General features: G+C 43.6%; 21 non-coding genes across 21 annotated transcripts; 7 read left to right on the forward strand and 14 right to left on the reverse strand.

Annotated features, from left to right (window-relative positions):
* Window positions 1-163: 163 nt before the first annotated feature.
* Window positions 164-249, reverse strand: TRNAY-GUA (transfer RNA tyrosine (anticodon GUA)). The gene is given in 2 exon segments: window positions 164-199; window positions 213-249. It is a non-coding gene; the product is annotated as a tRNA-Tyr (tRNA).
* Window positions 250-1,035: 786 nt separating this feature from the next.
* Window positions 1,036-1,107, reverse strand: TRNAA-AGC (transfer RNA alanine (anticodon AGC)). The gene has a single exon. It is a non-coding gene; the product is annotated as a tRNA-Ala (tRNA).
* A 674-nt stretch (window positions 1,108-1,781) lies between these two features.
* TRNAM-CAU (transfer RNA methionine (anticodon CAU)) lies at window positions 1,782-1,854 on the forward strand. Its single transcript has one exon. It is a non-coding gene; the product is annotated as a tRNA-Met (tRNA).
* Window positions 1,855-2,299: 445 nt separating this feature from the next.
* Window positions 2,300-2,385, reverse strand: TRNAY-GUA (transfer RNA tyrosine (anticodon GUA)). Its single transcript is given in 2 exon segments — window positions 2,300-2,335; window positions 2,349-2,385. It is a non-coding gene; the product is annotated as a tRNA-Tyr (tRNA).
* Window positions 2,386-3,171: 786 nt separating this feature from the next.
* TRNAA-AGC (transfer RNA alanine (anticodon AGC)) lies at window positions 3,172-3,243 on the reverse strand. Its single transcript has one exon. It is a non-coding gene; the product is annotated as a tRNA-Ala (tRNA).
* Window positions 3,244-3,917: 674 nt separating this feature from the next.
* TRNAM-CAU (transfer RNA methionine (anticodon CAU)) lies at window positions 3,918-3,990 on the forward strand. The gene has a single exon. It is a non-coding gene; the product is annotated as a tRNA-Met (tRNA).
* A 445-nt stretch (window positions 3,991-4,435) lies between these two features.
* On the reverse strand, window positions 4,436-4,521 carry TRNAY-GUA (transfer RNA tyrosine (anticodon GUA)). The gene is given in 2 exon segments: window positions 4,436-4,471; window positions 4,485-4,521. It is a non-coding gene; the product is annotated as a tRNA-Tyr (tRNA).
* A 786-nt stretch (window positions 4,522-5,307) lies between these two features.
* TRNAA-AGC (transfer RNA alanine (anticodon AGC)) lies at window positions 5,308-5,379 on the reverse strand. Its single transcript has one exon. It is a non-coding gene; the product is annotated as a tRNA-Ala (tRNA).
* A 674-nt stretch (window positions 5,380-6,053) lies between these two features.
* TRNAM-CAU (transfer RNA methionine (anticodon CAU)) lies at window positions 6,054-6,126 on the forward strand. The gene has a single exon. It is a non-coding gene; the product is annotated as a tRNA-Met (tRNA).
* Window positions 6,127-6,571: 445 nt separating this feature from the next.
* Window positions 6,572-6,657, reverse strand: TRNAY-GUA (transfer RNA tyrosine (anticodon GUA)). Its single transcript is given in 2 exon segments — window positions 6,572-6,607; window positions 6,621-6,657. It is a non-coding gene; the product is annotated as a tRNA-Tyr (tRNA).
* A 786-nt stretch (window positions 6,658-7,443) lies between these two features.
* On the reverse strand, window positions 7,444-7,515 carry TRNAA-AGC (transfer RNA alanine (anticodon AGC)). Its single transcript has one exon. It is a non-coding gene; the product is annotated as a tRNA-Ala (tRNA).
* A 674-nt stretch (window positions 7,516-8,189) lies between these two features.
* On the forward strand, window positions 8,190-8,262 carry TRNAM-CAU (transfer RNA methionine (anticodon CAU)). The gene has a single exon. It is a non-coding gene; the product is annotated as a tRNA-Met (tRNA).
* Window positions 8,263-8,707: 445 nt separating this feature from the next.
* TRNAY-GUA (transfer RNA tyrosine (anticodon GUA)) lies at window positions 8,708-8,793 on the reverse strand. Its single transcript is given in 2 exon segments — window positions 8,708-8,743; window positions 8,757-8,793. It is a non-coding gene; the product is annotated as a tRNA-Tyr (tRNA).
* Window positions 8,794-9,579: 786 nt separating this feature from the next.
* TRNAA-AGC (transfer RNA alanine (anticodon AGC)) lies at window positions 9,580-9,651 on the reverse strand. Its single transcript has one exon. It is a non-coding gene; the product is annotated as a tRNA-Ala (tRNA).
* Window positions 9,652-10,325: 674 nt separating this feature from the next.
* Window positions 10,326-10,398, forward strand: TRNAM-CAU (transfer RNA methionine (anticodon CAU)). The gene has a single exon. It is a non-coding gene; the product is annotated as a tRNA-Met (tRNA).
* Window positions 10,399-10,843: 445 nt separating this feature from the next.
* On the reverse strand, window positions 10,844-10,929 carry TRNAY-GUA (transfer RNA tyrosine (anticodon GUA)). The gene is given in 2 exon segments: window positions 10,844-10,879; window positions 10,893-10,929. It is a non-coding gene; the product is annotated as a tRNA-Tyr (tRNA).
* Window positions 10,930-11,715: 786 nt separating this feature from the next.
* On the reverse strand, window positions 11,716-11,787 carry TRNAA-AGC (transfer RNA alanine (anticodon AGC)). Its single transcript has one exon. It is a non-coding gene; the product is annotated as a tRNA-Ala (tRNA).
* A 674-nt stretch (window positions 11,788-12,461) lies between these two features.
* TRNAM-CAU (transfer RNA methionine (anticodon CAU)) lies at window positions 12,462-12,534 on the forward strand. The gene has a single exon. It is a non-coding gene; the product is annotated as a tRNA-Met (tRNA).
* Window positions 12,535-12,979: 445 nt separating this feature from the next.
* On the reverse strand, window positions 12,980-13,065 carry TRNAY-GUA (transfer RNA tyrosine (anticodon GUA)). The gene is given in 2 exon segments: window positions 12,980-13,015; window positions 13,029-13,065. It is a non-coding gene; the product is annotated as a tRNA-Tyr (tRNA).
* Window positions 13,066-13,851: 786 nt separating this feature from the next.
* On the reverse strand, window positions 13,852-13,923 carry TRNAA-AGC (transfer RNA alanine (anticodon AGC)). The gene has a single exon. It is a non-coding gene; the product is annotated as a tRNA-Ala (tRNA).
* A 674-nt stretch (window positions 13,924-14,597) lies between these two features.
* Window positions 14,598-14,670, forward strand: TRNAM-CAU (transfer RNA methionine (anticodon CAU)). Its single transcript has one exon. It is a non-coding gene; the product is annotated as a tRNA-Met (tRNA).
* The last annotated feature ends 49 nt before the right edge of the window (window positions 14,671-14,719 follow it).

Below are 14,719 nucleotides of genomic sequence, written 5' to 3' on the forward strand. Positions count from 1 at the left end.
ATCCCTCAGAAATGACTATGTGGTCAATTTCATTGGAAAGCAGAAGAAGTCTACCCTTCTGTCCTAGCATTTATTTGGAGCTAGGGAAATGTTTCTCAATCAGAGGGGCACATAATGTTTTAACAAGAGAGAAAGCAGCTATGGAAAACAAAAAAGGGGAAACTCCTCCGAGCCGGATTTGAACCAGCGACCTAAGGATTTCTGTTTCTCCACTACAGTCCTCCGCTCTCCCAACTGAGCTATCGGAGGATTAGGCAGTACAGCTTTCCATGCTGCATTCATCTTTCTTTCAATAATGGTTGCGGCGGGAGTGGGGTGGGAGTACTGCAGTCTAATCTTGAAAATCATGAATATGACCTGCAGCTTGCTCTACAAATTGCCACTTCCTAGAGTGCATTCTCAGCTACATCTTATCACCATAAAGGGGGACTGCTTACCTACCTGAATGTGCTGTGCTGGCGTGAAGGAAAGCAGGGGACCTAGAATTAGAAATCCTACAGAAAGGAGTTTTCCTGAAAGGGCATGGGGCCGAGGAATCCACAGCCCTTTGGAAGCATTTCTGGCAAAAGGATGACAGCATGGGAACATGAAGGAAAGGACAGAAAGTTAGGAGAGTCATTACTCCGTACGGAGCATGAAGAACATGCATTTTTAATGCTTCTGTGAAAGGAACTGGAAAAGCAAAACCAGTAGATTAATGGACCATTCAGAAGGGATTAGGATGAAGAAAACATTCTGTTTTTCTTAAACCTTCTGGTAAGAGTCTCTGGTTTAGAGGAAGAATTCAAATAAATGACCAAGACAGCTGTGCCCGTTTTCTATACTAAGAATGGCAAGATAAATCACCACTTTGGTTTCTTATGGAAGCAAGATTATTTTTTTCTATAAACACGGGAAATGAGATAGCCCCATTTCAAAAGGTTTTGCAAGGCGAAGAAAGTGGGGTTCTGGCACCAGCTGCATGACATCTCACTTCCTTACTCATGATGCCAGCCTAGCTATCTGTCAAAAGGCAAGATTAGCATGGCGAAAAGCTGGAGATGCCGGGGATTGAACCCGGGGCCTCATACATGCTAAGCATGCGCTCTACCACTGAGCTACATCCCCACATCCTGTAGAGGGAGACCTTGCTCCACGCATGGAAACCTGGAATTCTATTGAATGTACATTCACCACATATGACACTGGAATGGGAAGCGTCAGGTGTGGAATTCCATATGATTTACAGCTGGATTTTCTAGCACCGTTTTTTATGGAATAAGGTTGACTCTAGAATGAATAATTCCCCACACACAACAGCTAGATGCAATCGAAAAAAGCCAGAGTATTCAAGGCAACTGGTTCAGGATACATCAAAGAAGGATATGGTTGAGTGCTGTTTCCACATCTTGTGAGATGACTTAAGGTACCCCTTCTCTTTTTGCAGGACACACAGCTATGTTACATTAGCATGTACAGTGTTGAGATCTAGATGCATCTACGGCTAGGGGCGGCATGTTAATTCTGGGTTTTAGTCCATTTCATTCTCAGTTATGTGGAGGAAAAAATGGCACGATCTTTCTTAGAGAGGTGAATGGTATGCCCTGATTTCTTTTGCATGGCTAAATGTATGGGGTGTGGGTTTAAGCACTGGGAAAGAGCAGTCTTCTGACCATTATAACTGCAGACGATTTTAATCCAGCGAGGCAACCGAAGTGTATTGATATTCTAACATGAGAACAGCATTTTTGCTACCTTCCCTCTTCATGGTGTGTAGACGCATTTGTTAGCGGTTTCAAGCAGCCTTCTTAGCGCAGTAGGCAGCGCGTCAGTCTCATAATCTGAAGGTCCTGAGTTCGATCCTCAGAGAGGGCATTGCAGTGTTTCTTTTGTCAAGAGAAACATCTCAGATTTTCTCCAAATCTGTAAACTATTCCTCCACATTGCATCTTGCTCAGTTTTAAGGAGTTGGTGTCTTTGTAGATTCCCTCTTTCATATCCATGGCCACTCATTGTAGGTGAGTTTTAGCTGGTTCGGCTGCCGAAACATCTACCTTGGTACAATGAAACTGGAAGTCTTCCAAGTGCCTTCATATATTTAGTCAAGGCTTTGGAATGAATTCTGATCTGCAGGTCCTTGTTTATTTCTCTTCCAACATCCCTCAGAAATGACTATGTGGTCAATTTCATTGGAAAGCAGAAGAAGTCTACCCTTCTGTCCTAGCATTTATTTGGAGCTAGGGAAATGTTTCTCAATCAGAGGGGCACATAATGTTTTAACAAGAGAGAAAGCAGCTATGGAAAACAAAAAAGGGGAAACTCCTCCGAGCCGGATTTGAACCAGCGACCTAAGGATTTCTGTTTCTCCACTACAGTCCTCCGCTCTCCCAACTGAGCTATCGGAGGATTAGGCAGTGCAGCTTTCCATGCTGCATTCATCTTTCTTTCAATAATGGTTGCGGCGGGAGTGGGGTGGGAGTACTGCAGTCTAATCTTGAAAATCATGAATATGACCTGCAGCTTGCTCTACAAATTGCCACTTCCTAGAGTGCATTCTCAGCTACATCTTATCACCATAAAGGGGGACTGCTTACCTACCTGAATGTGCTGTGCTGGCGTGAAGGAAAGCAGGGGACCTAGAATTAGAAATCCTACAGAAAGGAGTTTTCCTGAAAGGGCATGGGGCCGAGGAATCCACAGCCCTTTGGAAGCATTTCTGGCAAAAGGATGACAGCATGGGAACATGAAGGAAAGGACAGAAAGTTAGGAGAGTCATTACTCCGTACGGAGCATGAAGAACATGCATTTTTAATGCTTCTGTGAAAGGAACTGGAAAAGCAAACCCAGTAGATTAATGGACCATTCAGAAGGGATTAGGATGAAGAAAACATTCTGTTTTTCTTAAACCTTCTGGTAAGAGTCTCTGGTTTAGAGGAAGAATTCAAATAAATGACCAAGACAGCTGTGCCCGTTTTCTATACTAAGAATGCCAAGATAAATCACCACTTTGGTTTCTTATGGAAGCAAGATTATTTTTTTCTATAAACACGGGAAATGAGATAGCCCCATTTCAAAAGGTTTTGCAAGGCGAAGAAAGTGGGGTTCTGGCACCAGCTGCATGACATCTCACTTCCTTACTCATGATGCCAGCCTAGCTATCTGTCAAAAGGCAAGATTAGCATGGCGAAAAGCTGGAGATGCCGGGGATTGAACCCGGGGCCTCATACATGCTAAGCATGCGCTCTACCACTGAGCTACATCCCCACATCCTGTAGAGGGAGACCTTGCTCCACGCATGGAAACCTGGAATTCTATTGAATGTACATTCACCACATATGACACTGGAATGGGAAGCGTCAGGTGTGGAATTCCATATGATTTACAGCTGGATTTTCTAGCACCGTTTTTTATGGAATAAGGTTGACTCTAGAATGAATAATTCCCCACACACAACAGCTAGATGCAATCGAAAAAAGCCAGAGTATTCAAGGCAACTGGTTCAGGATACATCAAAGAAGGATATGGTTGAGTGCTGTTTCCACATCTTGTGAGATGACTTAAGATACCCCTGCTCTTTTTGCAGGACACACAGCTATGTTACATTAGCATGTACAGTGTTGAGATCTAGATGCATCTACGGCTAGGGGCGGCATGTTAATTCTGGGTTTTAGTCCATTTCATTCTCAGTTATGTGGAGGAAAAAATGGCACGATCTTTCTTAGAGAGGTGAATGGTATGCCCTGATTTCTTTTGCATGGCTAAATGTATGGGGTGTGGGTTTAAGCACTGGGAAAGAGCAGTCTTCTGACCATTATAACTGCAGACGATTTTAATCCAGCGAGGCAACCGAAGTGTATTGATATTCTAACATGAGAACAGCATTTTTGCTACCTTCCCTCTTCATGGTGTGTAGACGCATTTGTTAGCGGTTTCAAGCAGCCTTCTTAGCGCAGTAGGCAGCGCGTCAGTCTCATAATCTGAAGGTCCTGAGTTCGATCCTCAGAGAGGGCATTGCAGTGTTTCTTTTGTCAAGAGAAACATCTCAGATTTTCTCCAAATCTGTAAACTATTCCTCCACATTGCATCTTGCTCAGTTTTAAGGAGTTGGTGTCTTTGTAGATTCCCTCTTTCATATCCATGGCCACTCATTGTAGGTGAGTTTTAGCTGGTTCGGCTGCCGAAACATCTACCTTGGTACAATGAAACTGGAAGTCTTCCAAGTGCCTTCATATATTTAGTCAAGGCTTTGGAATGAATTCTGATCTGCAGGTCCTTGTTTATTTCTCTTCCAACATCCCTCAGAAATGACTATGTGGTCAATTTCATTGGAAAGCAGAAGAAGTCTACCCTTCTGTCCTAGCATTTATTTGGAGCTAGGGAAATGTTTCTCAATCAGAGGGGCACATAATGTTTTAACAAGAGAGAAAGCAGCTATGGAAAACAAAAAAGGGGAAACTCCTCCGAGCCGGATTTGAACCAGCGACCTAAGGATTTCTGTTTCTCCACTACAGTCCTCCGCTCTCCCAACTGAGCTATCGGAGGATTAGGCAGTACAGCTTTCCATGCTGCATTCATCTTTCTTTCAATAATGGTTGCGGCGGGAGTGGGGTGGGAGTACTGCAGTCTAATCTTGAAAATCATGAATATGACCTGCAGCTTGCTCTACAAATTGCCACTTCCTAGAGTGCATTCTCAGCTACATCTTATCACCATAAAGGGGGACTGCTTACCTACCTGAATGTGCTGTGCTGGCGTGAAGGAAAGCAGGGGACCTAGAATTAGAAATCCTACAGAAAGGAGTTTTCCTGAAAGGGCATGGGGCCGAGGAATCCACAGCCCTTTGGAAGCATTTCTGGCAAAAGGATGACAGCATGGGAACATGAAGGAAAGGACAGAAAGTTAGGAGAGTCATTACTCCGTACGGAGCATGAAGAACATGCATTTTTAATGCGTCTGTGAAAGGAACTGGAAAAGCAAAACCAGTAGATTAATGGACCATTCAGAAGGGATTAGGATGAAGAAAACATTCTGTTTTTCTTAAACCTTCTGGTAAGAGTCTCTGGTTTAGAGGAAGAATTCAAATAAATGACCAAGACAGCTGTGCCCGTTTTCTATACTAAGAATGCCAAGATAAATCACCACTTTGGTTTCTTATGGAAGCAAGATTATTTTTTTCTATAAACACGGGAAATGAGATAGCCCCATTTCAAAAGGTTTTGCAAGGCGAAGAAAGTGGGGTTCTGGCACCAGCTGCATGACATCTCACTTCCTTACTCATGATGCCAGCCTAGCTATCTGTCAAAAGGCAAGATTAGCATGGCGAAAAGCTGGAGATGCCGGGGATTGAACCCAGGGCCTCATACATGCTAAGCATGCGCTCTACCACTGAGCTACATCCCCACATCCTGTAGAGGGAGACCTTGCTCCACGCATGGAAACCAGGAATTCTATTGAATGTACATTCACCACATATGACACTGGAATGGGAAGCGTCAGGTGTGGAATTCCATATGATTTACAGCTGGATTTTCTAGCACCGTTTTTTATGGAATAAGGTTGACTCTAGAATGAATAATTCCCCACACACAACAGCTAGATGCAATCGAAAAAAGCCAGAGTATTCAAGGCAACTGGTTCAGGATACATCAAAGAAGGATATGGTTGAGTGCTGTTTCCACATCTTGTGAGATGACTTAAGGTACCCCTGCTCTTTTTGCAGGACACACAGCTATGTTACATTAGCATGTACAGTGTTGAGATCTAGATGCATCTACGGCTAGGGGCGGCATGTTAATTCTGGGTTTTAGTCCATTTCATTCTCAGTTATGTGGAGGAAAAAATGGCACGATCTTTCTTAGAGAGGTGAATGGTATGCCCTGATTTCTTTTGCATGGCTAAATGTATGGGGTGTGGGTTTAAGCACTGGGAAAGAGCAGTCTTCTGACCATTATAACTGCAGACGATTTTAATCCAGCGAGGCAACTGAAGTGTATTGATATTCCAACATGAGAACAGCATTTTTGCTACCTTCCCTCTTCATGGTGTGTAGACGCATTTGTTAGCGGTTTCAAGCAGCCTTCTTAGCGCAGTAGGCAGCGCGTCAGTCTCATAATCTGAAGGTCCTGAGTTCGATCCTCAGAGAGGGCATTGCAGTGTTTCTTTTGTCAAGAGAAACATCTCAGATTTTCTCCAAATCTGTAAACTATTCCTCCACATTGCATCTTGCTCAGTTTTAAGGAGTTGGTGTCTTTGTAGATTCCCTCTTTCATATCCATGGCCACTCATTGTAGGTGAGTTTTAGCTGGTTCGGCTGCCGAAACATCTACCTTGGTACAATGAAACTGGAAGTCTTCCAAGTGCCTTCATATATTTAGTCAAGGCTTTGGAATGAATTCTGATCTGCAGGTCCTTGTTTATTTCTCTTCCAACATCCCTCAGAAATGACTATGTGGTCAATTTCATTGGAAAGCAGAAGAAGTCTACCCTTCTGTCCTAGCATTTATTTGGAGCTAGGGAAATGTTTCTCAATCAGAGGGGCACATAATGTTTTAACAAGAGAGAAAGCAGCTATGGAAAACAAAAAAGGGGAAACTCCTCCGAGCCGGATTTGAACCAGCGACCTAAGGATTTCTGTTTCTCCACTACAGTCCTCCGCTCTCCCAACTGAGCTATCGGAGGATTAGGCAGTACAGCTTTCCATGCTGCATTCATCTTTCTTTCAATAATGGTTGCGGCGGGAGTGGGGTGGGAGTACTGCAGTCTAATCTTGAAAATCATGAATATGACCTGCAGCTTGCTCTACAAATTGCCACTTCCTAGAGTGCATTCTCAGCTACATCTTATCACCATAAAGGGGGACTGCTTACCTACCTGAATGTGCTGTGCTGGCGTGAAGGAAAGCAGGGGACCTAGAATTAGAAATCCTACAGAAAGGAGTTTTCCTGAAAGGGCATGGGGCCGAGGAATCCACAGCCCTTTGGAAGCATTTCTGGCAAAAGGATGACAGCATGGGAACATGAAGGAAAGGACAGAAAGTTAGGAGAGTCATTACTCCGTACGGAGCATGAAGAACATGCATTTTTAATGCTTCTGTGAAAGGAACTGGAAAAGCAAAACCAGTAGATTAATGGACCATTCAGAAGGGATTAGGATGAAGAAAACATTCTGTTTTTCTTAAACCTTCTGGTAAGAGTCTCTGGTTTAGAGGAAGAATTCAAATAAATGACCAAGACAGCTGTGCCCGTTTTCTATACTAAGAATGGCAAGATAAATCACCACTTTGGTTTCTTATGGAAGCAAGATTATTTTTTTCTATAAACACGGGAAATGAGATAGCCCCATTTCAAAAGGTTTTGCAAGGCGAAGAAAGTGGGGTTCTGGCACCAGCTGCATGACATCTCACTTCCTTACTCATGATGCCAGCCTAGCTATCTGTCAAAAGGCAAGATTAGCATGGCGAAAAGCTGGAGATGCCGGGGATTGAACCCGGGGCCTCATACATGCTAAGCATGCGCTCTACCACTGAGCTACATCCCCACATCCTGTAGAGGGAGACCTTGCTCCACGCATGGAAACCTGGAATTCTATTGAATGTACATTCACCACATATGACACTGGAATGGGAAGCGTCAGGTGTGGAATTCCATATGATTTACAGCTGGATTTTCTAGCACCGTTTTTTATGGAATAAGGTTGACTCTAGAATGAATAATTCCCCACACACAACAGCTAGATGCAATCGAAAAAAGCCAGAGTATTCAAGGCAACTGGTTCAGGATACATCAAAGAAGGATATGGTTGAGTGCTGTTTCCACATCTTGTGAGATGACTTAAGGTACCCCTTCTCTTTTTGCAGGACACACAGCTATGTTACATTAGCATGTACAGTGTTGAGATCTAGATGCATCTACGGCTAGGGGCGGCATGTTAATTCTGGGTTTTAGTCCATTTCATTCTCAGTTATGTGGAGGAAAAAATGGCACGATCTTTCTTAGAGAGGTGAATGGTATGCCCTGATTTCTTTTGCATGGCTAAATGTATGGGGTGTGGGTTTAAGCACTGGGAAAGAGCAGTCTTCTGACCATTATAACTGCAGACGATTTTAATCCAGCGAGGCAACCGAAGTGTATTGATATTCTAACATGAGAACAGCATTTTTGCTACCTTCCCTCTTCATGGTGTGTAGACGCATTTGTTAGCGGTTTCAAGCAGCCTTCTTAGCGCAGTAGGCAGCGCGTCAGTCTCATAATCTGAAGGTCCTGAGTTCGATCCTCAGAGAGGGCATTGCAGTGTTTCTTTTGTCAAGAGAAACATCTCAGATTTTCTCCAAATCTGTAAACTATTCCTCCACATTGCATCTTGCTCAGTTTTAAGGAGTTGGTGTCTTTGTAGATTCCCTCTTTCATATCCATGGCCACTCATTGTAGGTGAGTTTTAGCTGGTTCGGCTGCCGAAACATCTACCTTGGTACAATGAAACTGGAAGTCTTCCAAGTGCCTTCATATATTTAGTCAAGGCTTTGGAATGAATTCTGATCTGCAGGTCCTTGTTTATTTCTCTTCCAACATCCCTCAGAAATGACTATGTGGTCAATTTCATTGGAAAGCAGAAGAAGTCTACCCTTCTGTCCTAGCATTTATTTGGAGCTAGGGAAATGTTTCTCAATCAGAGGGGCACATAATGTTTTAACAAGAGAGAAAGCAGCTATGGAAAACAAAAAAGGGGAAACTCCTCCGAGCCGGATTTGAACCAGCGACCTAAGGATTTCTGTTTCTCCACTACAGTCCTCCGCTCTCCCAACTGAGCTATCGGAGGATTAGGCAGTGCAGCTTTCCATGCTGCATTCATCTTTCTTTCAATAATGGTTGCGGCGGGAGTGGGGTGGGAGTACTGCAGTCTAATCTTGAAAATCATGAATATGACCTGCAGCTTGCTCTACAAATTGCCACTTCCTAGAGTGCATTCTCAGCTACATCTTATCACCATAAAGGGGGACTGCTTACCTACCTGAATGTGCTGTGCTGGCGTGAAGGAAAGCAGGGGACCTAGAATTAGAAATCCTACAGAAAGGAGTTTTCCTGAAAGGGCATGGGGCCGAGGAATCCACAGCCCTTTGGAAGCATTTCTGGCAAAAGGATGACAGCATGGGAACATGAAGGAAAGGACAGAAAGTTAGGAGAGTCATTACTCCGTACGGAGCATGAAGAACATGCATTTTTAATGCTTCTGTGAAAGGAACTGGAAAAGCAAAACCAGTAGATTAATGGACCATTCAGAAGGGATTAGGATGAAGAAAACATTCTGTTTTTCTTAAACCTTCTGGTAAGAGTCTCTGGTTTAGAGGAAGAATTCAAATAAATGACCAAGACAGCTGTGCCCGTTTTCTATACTAAGAATGCCAAGATAAATCACCACTTTGGTTTCTTATGGAAGCAAGATTATTTTTTTCTATAAACACGGGAAATGAGATAGCCCCATTTCAAAAGGTTTTGCAAGGCGAAGAAAGTGGGGTTCTGGCACCAGCTGCATGACATCTCACTTCCTTACTCATGATGCCAGCCTAGCTATCTGTCAAAAGGCAAGATTAGCATGGCGAAAAGCTGGAGATGCCGGGGATTGAACCCGGGGCCTCATACATGCTAAGCATGCGCTCTACCACTGAGCTACATCCCCACATCCTGTAGAGGGAGACCTTGCTCCACGCATGGAAACCTGGAATTCTATTGAATGTACATTCACCACATATGACACTGGAATGGGAAGCGTCAGGTGTGGAATTCCATATGATTTACAGCTGGATTTTCTAGCACCGTTTTTTATGGAATAAGGTTGACTCTAGAATGAATAATTCCCCACACACAACAGCTAGATGCAATCGAAAAAAGCCAGAGTATTCAAGGCAACTGGTTCAGGATACATCAAAGAAGGATATGGTTGAGTGCTGTTTCCACATCTTGTGAGATGACTTAAGGTACCCCTGCTCTTTTTGCAGGACACACAGCTATGTTACATTAGCATGTACAGTGTTGAGATCTAGATGCATCTACGGCTAGGGGCGGCATGTTAATTCTGGGTTTTAGTCCATTTCATTCTCAGTTATGTGGAGGAAAAAATGGCACGATCTTTCTTAGAGAGGTGAATGGTATGCCCTGATTTCTTTTGCATGGCTAAATGTATGGGGTGTGGGTTTAAGCACTGGGAAAGAGCAGTCTTCTGACCATTATAACTGCAGACGATTTTAATCCAGCGAGGCAACCGAAGTGTATTGATATTCTAACATGAGAACAGCATTTTTGCTACCTTCCCTCTTCATGGTGTGTAGACGCATTTGTTAGCGGTTTCAAGCAGCCTTCTTAGCGCAGTAGGCAGCGCGTCAGTCTCATAATCTGAAGGTCCTGAGTTCGATCCTCAGAGAGGGCATTGCAGTGTTTCTTTTGTCAAGAGAAACATCTCAGATTTTCTCCAAATCTGTAAACTATTCCTCCACATTGCATCTTGCTCAGTTTTAAGGAGTTGGTGTCTTTGTAGATTCCCTCTTTCATATCCATGGCCACTCATTGTAGGTGAGTTTTAGCTGGTTCGGCTGCCGAAACATCTACCTTGGTACAATGAAACTGGAAGTCTTCCAAGTGCCTTCATATATTTAGTCAAGGCTTTGGAATGAATTCTGATCTGCAGGTCCTTGTTTATTTCTCTTCCAACATCCCTCAGAAATGACTATGTGGTCAATTTCATTGGAAAGCAGAAGAAGTCTACCCTTCTGTCCTAGCATTTATTTGGAGCTAGGGAAATGTTTCTCAATCAGAGGGGCACATAATGTTTTAACAAGAGAGAAAGCAGCTATGGAAAACAAAAAAGGGGAAACTCCTCCGAGCCGGATTTGAACCAGCGACCTAAGGATTTCTGTTTCTCCACTACAGTCCTCCGCTCTCCCAACTGAGCTATCGGAGGATTAGGCAGTACAGCTTTCCATGCTGCATTCATCTTTCTTTCAATAATGGTTGCGGCGGGAGTGGGGTGGGAGTACTGCAGTCTAATCTTGAAAATCATGAATATGACCTGCAGCTTGCTCTACAAATTGCCACTTCCTAGAGTGCATTCTCAGCTACATCTTATCACCATAAAGGGGGACTGCTTACCTACCTGAATGTGCTGTGCTGGCGTGAAGGAAAGCAGGGGACCTAGAATTAGAAATCCTACAGAAAGGAGTTTTCCTGAAAGGGCATGGGGCCGAGGAATCCACAGCCCTTTGGAAGCATTTCTGGCAAAAGGATGACAGCATGGGAACATGAAGGAAAGGACAGAAAGTTAGGAGAGTCATTACTCCGTACGGAGCATGAAGAACATGCATTTTTAATGCGTCTGTGAAAGGAACTGGAAAAGCAAAACCAGTAGATTAATGGACCATTCAGAAGGGATTAGGATGAAGAAAACATTCTGTTTTTCTTAAACCTTCTGGTAAGAGTCTCTGGTTTAGAGGAAGAATTCAAATAAATGACCAAGACAGCTGTGCCCGTTTTCTATACTAAGAATGCCAAGATAAATCACCACTTTGGTTTCTTATGGAAGCAAGATTATTTTTTTCTATAAACACGGGAAATGAGATAGCCCCATTTCAAAAGGTTTTGCAAGGCGAAGAAAGTGGGGTTCTGGCACCAGCTGCATGACATCTCACTTCCTTACTCATGATGCCAGCCTAGCTATCTGTCAAAAGGCAAGATTAGCATGGCGAAAAGCTGGAGATGCCGGGGATTGAACCCGGGGCCTCATACATGCTAAGCATGCGCTCTACCACTGAGCTACATCCCCACATCCTGTAGAGGGAGACCTTGCTCCACGCATGGAAACCTGGAATTCTATTGAATGTACATTCACCACATATGACACTGGAATGGGAAGCGTCAGGTGTGGAATTCCATATGATTTACAGCTGGATTTTCTAGCACCGTTTTTTATGGAATAAGGTTGACTCTAGAATGAATAATTCCCCACACACAACAGCTAGATGCAATCGAAAAAAGCCAGAGTATTCAAGGCAACTGGTTCAGGATACATCAAAGAAGGATATGGTTGAGTGCTGTTTCCACATCTTGTGAGATGACTTAAGGTACCCCTGCTCTTTTTGCAGGACACACAGCTATGTTACATTAGCATGTACAGTGTTGAGATCTAGATGCATCTACGGCTAGGGGCGGCATGTTAATTCTGGGTTTTAGTCCATTTCATTCTCAGTTATGTGGAGGAAAAAATGGCACGATCTTTCTTAGAGAGGTGAATGGTATGCCCTGATTTCTTTTGCATGGCTAAATGTATGGGGTGTGGGTTTAAGCACTGGGAAAGAGCAGTCTTCTGACCATTATAACTGCAGACGATTTTAATCCAGCGAGGCAACTGAAGTGTATTGATATTCCAACATGAGAACAGCATTTTTGCTACCTTCCCTCTTCATGGTGTGTAGACGCATTTGTTAGCGGTTTCAAGCAGCCTTCTTAGCGCAGTAGGCAGCGCGTCAGTCTCATAATCTGAAGGTCCTGAGTTCGATCCTCAGAGAGGGCATTGCAGTGTTTCTTTTGTCAAGAGAAACATCTCAGATTTTCTCCAAATCTGTAAACTATTCCTCCACATTGCATCTTGCTCAGTTTTAAGGAGTTGGTGTCTTTGTAGATTCCCTCTTTCATATCCATGGCCACTCATTGTAGGTGAGTTTTAGCTGGTTCGGCTGCCGAAACATCTACCTTGGTACAATGAAACTGGAAGTCTTCCAAGTGCCTTCATATATTTAGTCAAGGCTTTGGAATGAATTCTGATCTGCAGGTCCTTGTTTATTTCTCTTCCAACATCCCTCAGAAATGACTATGTGGTCAATTTCATTGGAAAGCAGAAGAAGTCTACCCTTCTGTCCTAGCATTTATTTGGAGCTAGGGAAATGTTTCTCAATCAGAGGGGCACATAATGTTTTAACAAGAGAGAAAGCAGCTATGGAAAACAAAAAAGGGGAAACTCCTCCGAGCCGGATTTGAACCAGCGACCTAAGGATTTCTGTTTCTCCACTACAGTCCTCCGCTCTCCCAACTGAGCTATCGGAGGATTAGGCAGTACAGCTTTCCATGCTGCATTCATCTTTCTTTCAATAATGGTTGCGGCGGGAGTGGGGTGGGAGTACTGCAGTCTAATCTTGAAAATCATGAATATGACCTGCAGCTTGCTCTACAAATTGCCACTTCCTAGAGTGCATTCTCAGCTACATCTTATCACCATAAAGGGGGACTGCTTACCTACCTGAATGTGCTGTGCTGGCGTGAAGGAAAGCAGGGGACCTAGAATTAGAAATCCTACAGAAAGGAGTTTTCCTGAAAGGGCATGGGGCCGAGGAATCCACAGCCCTTTGGAAGCATTTCTGGCAAAAGGATGACAGCATGGGAACATGAAGGAAAGGACAGAAAGTTAGGAGAGTCATTACTCCGTACGGAGCATGAAGAACATGCATTTTTAATGCTTCTGTGAAAGGAACTGGAAAAGCAAAACCAGTAGATTAATGGACCATTCAGAAGGGATTAGGATGAAGAAAACATTCTGTTTTTCTTAAACCTTCTGGTAAGAGTCTCTGGTTTAGAGGAAGAATTCAAATAAATGACCAAGACAGCTGTGCCCGTTTTCTATACTAAGAATGGCAAGATAAATCACCACTTTGGTTTCTTATGGAAGCAAGATTATTTTTTTCTATAAACACGGGAAATGAGATAGCCCCATTTCAAAAGGTTTTGCAAGGCGAAGAAAGTGGGGTTCTGGCACCAGCTGCATGACATCTCACTTCCTTACTCATGATGCCAGCCTAGCTATCTGTCAAAAGGCAAGATTAGCATGGCGAAAAGCTGGAGATGCCGGGGATTGAACCCGGGGCCTCATACATGCTAAGCATGCGCTCTACCACTGAGCTACATCCCCACATCCTGTAGAGGGAGACCTTGCTCCACGCATGGAAACCTGGAATTCTATTGAATGTACATTCACCACATATGACACTGGAATGGGAAGCGTCAGGTGTGGAATTCCATATGATTTACAGCTGGATTTTCTAGCACCGTTTTTTATGGAATAAGGTTGACTCTAGAATGAATAATTCCCCACACACAACAGCTAGATGCAATCGAAAAAAGCCAGAGTATTCAAGGCAACTGGTTCAGGATACATCAAAGAAGGATATGGTTGAGTGCTGTTTCCACATCTTGTGAGATGACTTAAGGTACCCCTGCTCTTTTTGCAGGACACACAGCTATGTTACATTAGCATGTACAGTGTTGAGATCTAGATGCATCTACGGCTAGGGGCGGCATGTTAATTCTGGGTTTTAGTCCATTTCATTCTCAGTTATGTGGAGGAAAAAATGGCACGATCTTTCTTAGAGAGGTGAATGGTATGCCCTGATTTCTTTTGCATGGCTAAATGTATGGGGTGTGGGTTTAAGCACTGGGAAAGAGCAGTCTTCTGACCATTATAACTGCAGACGATTTTAATCCAGCGAGGCAACCGAAGTGTATTGATATTCCAACATGAGAACAGCATTTTTGCTACCTTCCCTCTTCATGGTGTGTAGACGCATTTGTTAGCGGTTTCAAGCAGCCTTCTTAGCGCAGTAGGCAGCGCGTCAGTCTCATAATCTGAAGGTCCTGAGTTCGATCCTCAGAGAGGGCATTGCAGTGTTTCTTTTGTCAAGAGAAACATCTCAGATTTTCTCCAAATC

Source organism: Pleurodeles waltl, unplaced genomic scaffold, assembly GCF_031143425.1.
Source record: "Pleurodeles waltl isolate 20211129_DDA unplaced genomic scaffold, aPleWal1.hap1.20221129 scaffold_107, whole genome shotgun sequence".
Taxonomy (NCBI): domain Eukaryota; kingdom Metazoa; phylum Chordata; class Amphibia; order Caudata; family Salamandridae; genus Pleurodeles; species Pleurodeles waltl.